Source organism: Megalops cyprinoides, chromosome 7 (assembly GCF_013368585.1).
Source record: "Megalops cyprinoides isolate fMegCyp1 chromosome 7, fMegCyp1.pri, whole genome shotgun sequence".
NCBI lineage: Eukaryota > Metazoa > Chordata > Actinopteri > Elopiformes > Megalopidae > Megalops > Megalops cyprinoides.
The window spans coordinates 20,080,318-20,089,204 of NC_050589.1; positions in this window are offsets into that span (position 1 = coordinate 20,080,318).

An 8,887-nucleotide genomic window follows, 5' to 3' on the forward strand; every position below is an offset into this window, starting at 1 on the left:
TAATTAGATTCAAGCTTTATAAAATTTCTTGAAAATAGAAAATGCTTCTCTATGTTCCTGTAATTATTTGTTGTCCAACGAAAAAAGATATTTTATATAAAATTGTGTTTTGTAGTGCTGTTAGCCTAACAAAATTAAGTTTCAAAAAGTATTACAGAACAAAACTAATGTGGTGTTATCGTGACATGAACATTATATACATAAATGTAGGTATGAATATTGTTATGGTCATTTGCGATACATTACCTCTCTTTTAACAAGTACTCTGTCTATAATACAGCTCTGTATTGTACATGTGCTATTTCGTTGCTCTATATGTGCAATGCAGGGACAGTTATATCAGTTTACATTTCCGAACAGCCGAATGTTAATAGACTCACTTTAAACCAAATCTTGTAAAAATATATCATTAAAAGCATAGAAATAATGGTTGTTGTTGTAATTGAGATTGTAATGATTTGTTTGTTTACGTTCTGTAAATATTTATTTTTTGACAGGCTGCAATGTTAATCAGTCTTTCAATTATGTTCCAGGATTTGCTGAAGGTTAAAATTCAAGATATTTTTTTCTGGCATATGAATTAAAATGACATAAAAAATGTGCAGTCTTGCTTGTTTATTCCCTTTGCACTAATTTGGCTTCATGATGATCCTTTAGCATGCTGGGCTGTGTTGTTGCTTCTCCATGCATTAAAAGAGGACAGTAGCTCACCAAAGTACATTCCTATGTAGTAAGATTGTTCAAGCACATTAAAAGATATTTAAAATGATTTGGGCTCCACGAATTCCCCAGAAGTATTTATTCACCAATTATAAATCATAAAAAAATCATATATGGCAGAATGGGTTGCTGTTGTTACAACAGGGGTGTGATTGTCAAGAATTTATGCATCTCTGACCACAAGTACAAAAAGCTAGGCATGGACATTCCAAGACAAACTGGCCACTGGCCTGTAATGCACAGTGTTATGTTCAGTGTCAAAGTCATGGTTGAGTCTTTTTCAGCACAACGACTAGTGGAGAGTATACCATCTTTGTTGTTTTGTACAAGCAGACCAGTTGGATGTTTAATGGTTGCGAAACAGGATGGACGGGGATGACCATTAGTGTTTTTAATGGTTTTTTGACTGTACAACACTCTAGATAAGATGTTCTAAGCCCAACTTAAAAAAAAAAAAAATCCTCTCACGTAACAATTCCACATTAAAACACCATCACAGGCTTGCATTTGTCAAACCTTTCTGGCACACAACAATGTGTGTGATGGACTAGTCTCCATTTTTATCCACAGAGCTGGCTTTGTGATTCTTTTGAGTGCTGTGTGTATCATCGTGAGAACAGCATTACCATTGTACGCTTCCTGAGCTATGTGCAGCACTTGACGCTATGTGGAATATGATTTCCTAGGGAGAAATAAACACTGTTTTAATGACAATACCACACTGAATGTGAGTGCTGCTACCAGCAACTAAAGACTGGATGTGAGTATGGTGAGAGAGGAACCTGAGACACTGTGCTCGTTCATGGAAAAGAAAAGGATCCCCTTGGTATTTCACCTCCTTTGATTTGATATGGGTTTGAAAATGAGTGCCATAAGTTCTATTTCTATGTGATGAAACGATGCTGAAGAGATGAAAGATGAAAAGATCTTTGAATGTACAGATGTTAGATGAAGGTGCAGATGTCAGGAAACCTTAATATTCATTGCGCTTGTCATGCTGTGACATCCTTAGTTCATCCCAAGAATATAACTGAATCACTTTTTTCCTATTTGCATCCAAAATAAGTTGTCCATGAATATTTACACTGTCTCACTGATCTATCAGATCACCAGGACATCTGCAGGTACAGTTCTGTATAATACAATCATTTCTTCCCGATAAGGCAGGGTATTCAGTACAGTACAACAATTTAGAATGCTGATACTAATGGTTCTGATCTGTTTCGGACTAGGATGCTGATTTAATTGCTGGAGAGTAGATCATCAGTGATCTTTTTTTCTCAGTTCGGTCATATATAAAGGGCTGCAGTGTGTCTTTGGTTTGCTTCATACAGAGCAATTCAAGCAGTTGGACAAGAATTTCATGGTCTTTTAGTGTTGCCCACATTTATTAATCCTTTGAACCCAAGACACACATACTGTATATGTAAACATCATTTCTAAGAATTTGAGTAAGATTGTGGTTACCTGTTTTTTAGCTTTCAAAATAAACTCTCTTCTGTTCAAGGATGGTCTACTACATCAAAAAAGGAAGAAGACTTGGGTCTTAGTGCTTAGTACTCTGTCCTTACACTAAGTGCAATAGCCCTTTGGATGCTTAAAACAGATTTTTTCATTTGGTATTTAGAACTAACTGTTGTAGCATTTTGTAACTTTTAACCTATTTTATATATACAAAAATATTGTAAACTAATGTTCCAATGTCTTTTCAGATGGCAAACAATAACAATCCTTTTTTTTGGGGGGGGGGGGGGGTCTGATTGCATATTGACAATATTATGACATTAGAATCGTAATTGTAACTGTCAGTTGTAATTCTGTGGATAAAAAACCCCACAGATGAATAGAAAACACTATCACCTTAGCTACATATTACTGTGCACTAATATGCTTTCATTGTGGCTGTCATTGAAATGCATCATGTGGAATGCGTCAAAATTATTCTGTTAAATATTTCTGCCCATACTTTTGGGAATACAGGATTGGTTAGAATAATTTATATTTTGCCTTCAAAGAACAAAGTGTATTGAAAAAAATCCAACAAGACCCACATGAATTCTGCATTCCTACATGCTCACTAGGAAAGATGGGCCGGAGATTATTCAGTGTCTGTGTTCCAGTTGTTATCCTACTATAATTTAATGATTATGTTCCAGCTATGTTCTCTCTACATTGCTTGTGCTCCAGCTATACTATTGCCATAATGTAATGCCTGTGTTTCAACTTTACTGTCTTTATAACATAATGCATGTGTTCCAGCTCCACTATTCCTATAATGTACTGCTACAGCAGCTCTTTCACTATTACGTAATTTATACCCTTAGAAACCTGATTCGGCACCAAAACTTGTTCCGTGAAAGAAACCAGGGCACAGCTTTGTCTATCCAACCACATCCAGCCAATCTCAGGCTGAATGCATCCAGGGAAGTGCCTTACATGCTTTGTATCTGTACAGGCCTTATAATTACGATAAACTCTGAGTGCTCTGTCAGAGGCAATAAGTACAGAGGACAGAAAACTGATGACGCAAGTGACATTTTTATTATGGTTATTTCCACTCCTGTAAAGATTTGTTTCATTATGTCATCTGCATTCTGAAGGCACTGCTTGCACAGGTTATTCTGGCACACTTTGAAAGGGCTCAGGCGGCACTTTTCCTACACCCACAGTTCTCCACTCAAAGTCTCAGCTGCAGTTCCTGTGACAGTCCTGATGGGTCTTTGGTCTGCCTCTCCCCACCCATCCTTAATCCAGGGGTCACTCAGCTTCTTCTCCCTGTGTGTTGGAATAAAAAGATGGGGAGGGGGTGTGCTGCTTGCCCATACTTCTGTATAGACCCTGGAGAGCATTGGTGTATGTCATTATCTTTGAATGTATGGCGATTTTACCAGAGAAATGGCTTGGGGAGAGGTTCATTGAAATGTCAGAATACTCCACATGACACAAGTAATTATTAACTCCACATCTGTGCTTTGATCTTTCTAGGTGGGCGACATAGTTCTCTTTCTTTCTTTCTTTCTTTCTTGCTCTCTCTGCCTCCTTCTCTGTCAAGGTGGGGCTAGTGAGAGGGAAAAAGCCTGGTTGCAGAGCTGGACTTGATGATAGTGCACTGCAGCGTATGTTTAACAGTTGCAATAGCATGTGTATTGACTAACACAACTGATTAGGCTATGCTCAAAAACTTTTTTAAGAGAAGAAAGTCTACCCATCGTCTGGACCCTTTTCCAGCATTGAGGATCATTCTAGCATTCGCTGACTTTGGCCTATCTAGTCATATTGGGATACTTTCCATCAATACATTTGTGGCCATTTTGACACATTGCTAATCAGGCCAGGGTAATCATAACTACTCTGTTCCAGAACATTGCCTCCAGCAGTAAGCAGCACCTGTTTTTTGTGACCAGGCATTTTCTAGAAAAGCATAACTCGGGTCCAGATTTATTGTCAGTGGCCAAGTATGCTGGCATTGTTCAGGCAGTGCCATGTTTGGCTGCAGCCATTCCTCTTTAAGAGAAAATAGGTTATTTGCATAGAGAAGGAATTCTCTCTCTCTAGAATTATAATTATATAATTATATTTTTTGTTTTATTTTTATTTTATCTCCTACATCTCACACATTTTTCTGTTTTCACTGATTCAGTTATGGCTTTTAAATGTTTACCCCTACATTACTATGGTCAAGTTTTATATATTTTCTCATGCCAAATTTATTTAAAGATCGATTTTTATGATCTGCAAAGTAAGCTAATATGTGTTCTTTATTGGTTTGGTGGACAAGTTTGTGTATTAAGGTTTAAATATGGTCATAGGTGTACTGAACTCATAAAAATCTTAACTGACTGTTATTCAAGACATAAGGGTCTTGCTTAAAAGGTGCTTGCTTGCTTGCTTTAACCATCATTATTTGTATATCATCAGTCATTTGAAGAAAAATAATTGTATATAAATGATGATCATGTTGCTATACGCGGAACACTGTAGACTACCATTTATAGTGAAGTTTGTCATTTACATGCTCAGTACCATTAGATGAAACATTAAGTTTTGTTCCCCTAGTCTATATCCATTGCTAGGTTTACTTCTGGCTAAATGTATTCGTATTGTTTGTTTAAGAAGCTGTGCAGCAAGCTTTCAATTCAAGCACTGCTCGCTGTGTTTGCTTTTATGTGGACTGAGGCTTCAATACCTTGGCTAGAGGGCTTTTATCTTCGGTGGGCTTTTCCTGATTCTTTTTTTGGATCCTGAATTATCTGACTGTGAATTGACTTGGATGATCAAAGTATGACTATAAATGCATTTCTACATTCTCGGTGCATGTCTGTGTGTTCATAGGCCAGTACACAACTGTACGGCACTGAGCTATATGTGAGTCATCCCAGAAAGTCTGCCTTGGTCCTGCCGTTAATGAGGTACAGAACATGATCTAATGTTTGTCCTTTGCTGGAAGCATATTGTCTTGCAGTTAGCCTTTTACCAATAATTACCAAGTCATATTTAACACATATTTAATACCTTTAACAAAGGTCTCTTTAGGAGGGCATCATCACTTCCTTTTTGTTCCTGGGACAGTTTCCATACATCATCAGTACTCCATGCCTCACAGAAACTTATTATGTGTGTATTGTTTACATTATTTAAAAAATCAAAAATATAACTTGGTGTTTATATACAAAAAACACATATTTTTGCATGTATTTATATACAAAATGCGTACAAAAATACATACATATACAAAAATATAACACGGTTTCCAGATTAAGATGCTGATATGCTTATTTTGTTGATTAACAAATTTGATTATCACAGATAAAGTTACAGTGTTCCACTATCTGCACTCTCTCCTGCTGCTGTGCTGTGTGATGTCCCAGGACCTTGCTGGCAGACTCCTCCAGGGGGCTTGTGGATGTCTGGCATTGCTCCTGGTCTTGCTATGGGAGTCAGAGGAGTCATTTCACAATGCATTGTCCATGAAGGTCATGGCAGTGGTTTCAGGCCTTCGTAGCCGAAATATGTCGGGCCATAAAGATGTATCTACGGTATTCCAATTGTGTATTTGAGAACAGGCCATGGCCTTGGGATGCCTTTCAGTTCATGTTTGTGATAATTTGCTGCTGCAGGTTGTCTCCTCTCTCTCTCTCTCTCTCTCTCTCTCTCTCTCTCTCTCTCTCTCTCTCAATATATGTATAGACTTCTCTGTCAAATATGTCTTCAGACGTCTGAGGAATGTAATTAGACAGCACCTTCCCTGGAGGGCTGCTGTGTTCATGGGTTTCCATTTTGTTTAAGCCTTTAAAAACATGATTGAACTGATAATCAGCCTTAGTAAGCACATATCAAATTTCCTCTGAAATCCTTTACTGGCTACTTCGAATAAAAAGTGGTACATTTTTTCTTAAACTATAAAATACAGCCAACACTAAACAGTCTATTACTTTTTACAATTCACCAGAATGCCACGCATTATAATGCACTTTCAGAGGGCTTGACGGATTTGTCACTTGGAACAAGACAGAGAAAATGATAAAGAAGGGAGAAAGTGAGAGAGATAGGGGAATTAGAGAGAGGGAGCGTTCAGCATGTCTTCCTTTGGTGCATCCTCCCTTTGCAATACTAAATAGAATGTTTTAATGTTATTCTCCAAGAGAAGCTGAGCCGCCCAGCATGAAGGGAATAAACATACTGTCAGAACAGAATTGTTTTGGCTTGGTAGAACCATGCTGTCTCCTGTTTAAGCTGGCATGTGATTTTGTGTGCAAATTAATACACCAAGAAGTGACCATGCTCCACTTCAATTTCTCAACAGACCAGAATAGGTGCTCGTCCCTCAGATTAAATCTAAGTGCAATGTGTTCTGTCCCTCGCTTTATGAAACTATTTTATTATAATAAAAATATTCTGTAAGAAACAAAAAATTAACAATTGATTATATTCGTCACTCGAAATAAACGGCAAAACTTATTTCCATTAGATTGAGTCTGGCACTCAGTCTCGTTTTGTTTTGTTAAAGTGCAGCCCTTCTTTTTGTCATGTTCAAGTGCATCTCAAGGCTGACACTGAGGATTGCTGCATTTTTCTATGGATATAATTGGTCTCATTATATATCAGAGACATTACCAAAGGCCTTCTTTGTTCCTTCAGCCCACTCATGCACCTTTGAGTTCAGATTAGCTGAGTTCATGAAAGGAAACAGAAAGTTGATGAAAACTCTTCAGAGACCTTAGAAAAAGGTTATCAGTGGTAACCTGACAGCGGTAATGGTAGAATTCTCTGTAGTTTAATAAGTCTGCAAAAGACAATAATTGCTCTTCTCATTATTTCAGGGGCAGCTGATTTGTCCATTTTCATGATTTCTTCCAATGAATTTAAATGGATGCACACATTTTGCATGTCTTGACTACATTTTTTTGGGTTTGCTGACTTGACTCTGTCCTCTGCATGTATTTTACTACTGTGTCATCTTCTTGAATGGTTTCCTCAAGGGTAACACTGAAAGGACATAGCTTTCTGCCAATGCTACTTTATTGGGAGCACTGCTTTCATTTTTTCATATTATTTTACAAGAACAATCAAAACTGTGGTCTTTATCACATGGCAGCTCTTGACGGGGAATAACTATACAGTGACTGTGCTGTTTTTGAAACTTCAGACTTCATAAATAAATCAGCAACCAGGCAAATCAATAAAACCACACTCTCACTAAATCTTATAAACACTGGGCCACACATTCATACCAGTCCATGAATAAAACATCAGAGTTTTGAAAATACAGACAGGAAATGCTAATCTTTTGGTTCTTATAATGTTTTGTTTAATTCCCAACATTATTACAGTTATGATATTTGACATGAGACTGGGTTCTTGACTGGATGTCCCTATTGATCTGTGTTTTTTACAATAATTCCCCTGGTGGTAATAAAAACATCTTAACACTAATTACAACAATAATGATAATATAAAGAAGGAGATGGAGAATGACAGTATTACAATTACTATTAATGCTACTACTGTTACTGCTACTACTACTACTACTAATAATAATAATAATAATTATAATAATAATAATAATCAAGCATGTACTGAATATAAATTGTAGCTGACACTCTGACAATTGTTCTATGACACTCTTTAGCATGTTGATCGTCATGTGATGTATTTTAGCACATTTTTAGATGTTTTAGAGTTTTTAAAGAGTAGAATTTATCTCAAGGATGGCAAATTGGATTAATCATGTTAATGAAAATGTTCATATTAACTACATTACATTACATTATTGTCATTTATCCGATGCTCTTATCCAGAACTTACAATGGTTACAATTTTATCCATTTATACAGCTGGATAGTTACCAACACAATTGCGGATTAAATACCTTGCCCAAGAGTACAACAGCAGTGCCCCAGTGGGGAATCAGCAACCAGCCACATTTGTTACAAGTCCTACTCCTTACTGCTACACCACACTGCATAATGCAGTCTTTGATGTAATTTTTTTTTTTTTTTTTTTTTTTTTGTGAGAATGTGGTCCCAAAGCCAGTCTCAAAATTGCCAGTTAGAGCAAATTTCAGAGTGGGGAGTGTTATTGTTCTATACAGAGATGTGGTTCTTGATATGACAAGGCCATCTCTTAATGTAATGTATTCTGATTCATTGCTCTTTAGTGTTCCATTTTCAGTTTCATTTAAATTGGTAAAAATGATAACAACGTTTTTTCTTGCTATTTTATTTTTCCTTCTTTTTTCACAATGACAACGTCTGCATTCACAGAGAATCACTCCTCCATTACACACAAATGTCAGCTGTAACCATTTTTCACACTACAAGTCCCACAGTGCAACATGAAGTATATGCTGAACAGAGGATGGGGGCAGCTCCCTGGCTTCATCTTAATTACACATAGGCATCCAAACGAGGGAGCCGAGAGAGGTATGAAGAGGATACCCAGGCAAAAACTATCCACCCCTATATCTAGCAAATACAGTTAGGGGTCCCAGTTAGTTGAAGGACTGGGATTTTGGGTTTTCAGCCATTGTCAACAGATGTCGCCTGTCCAAGCTTGTGCTTGGATCTCCAGAGTGAGCCACTGAGGAGATCCAAAACAGTGAACTTGAAATTCAATACTTACTATATTTTTCAGATTTTTAAATAGTAATTGTGGTGACTTAAAGGAT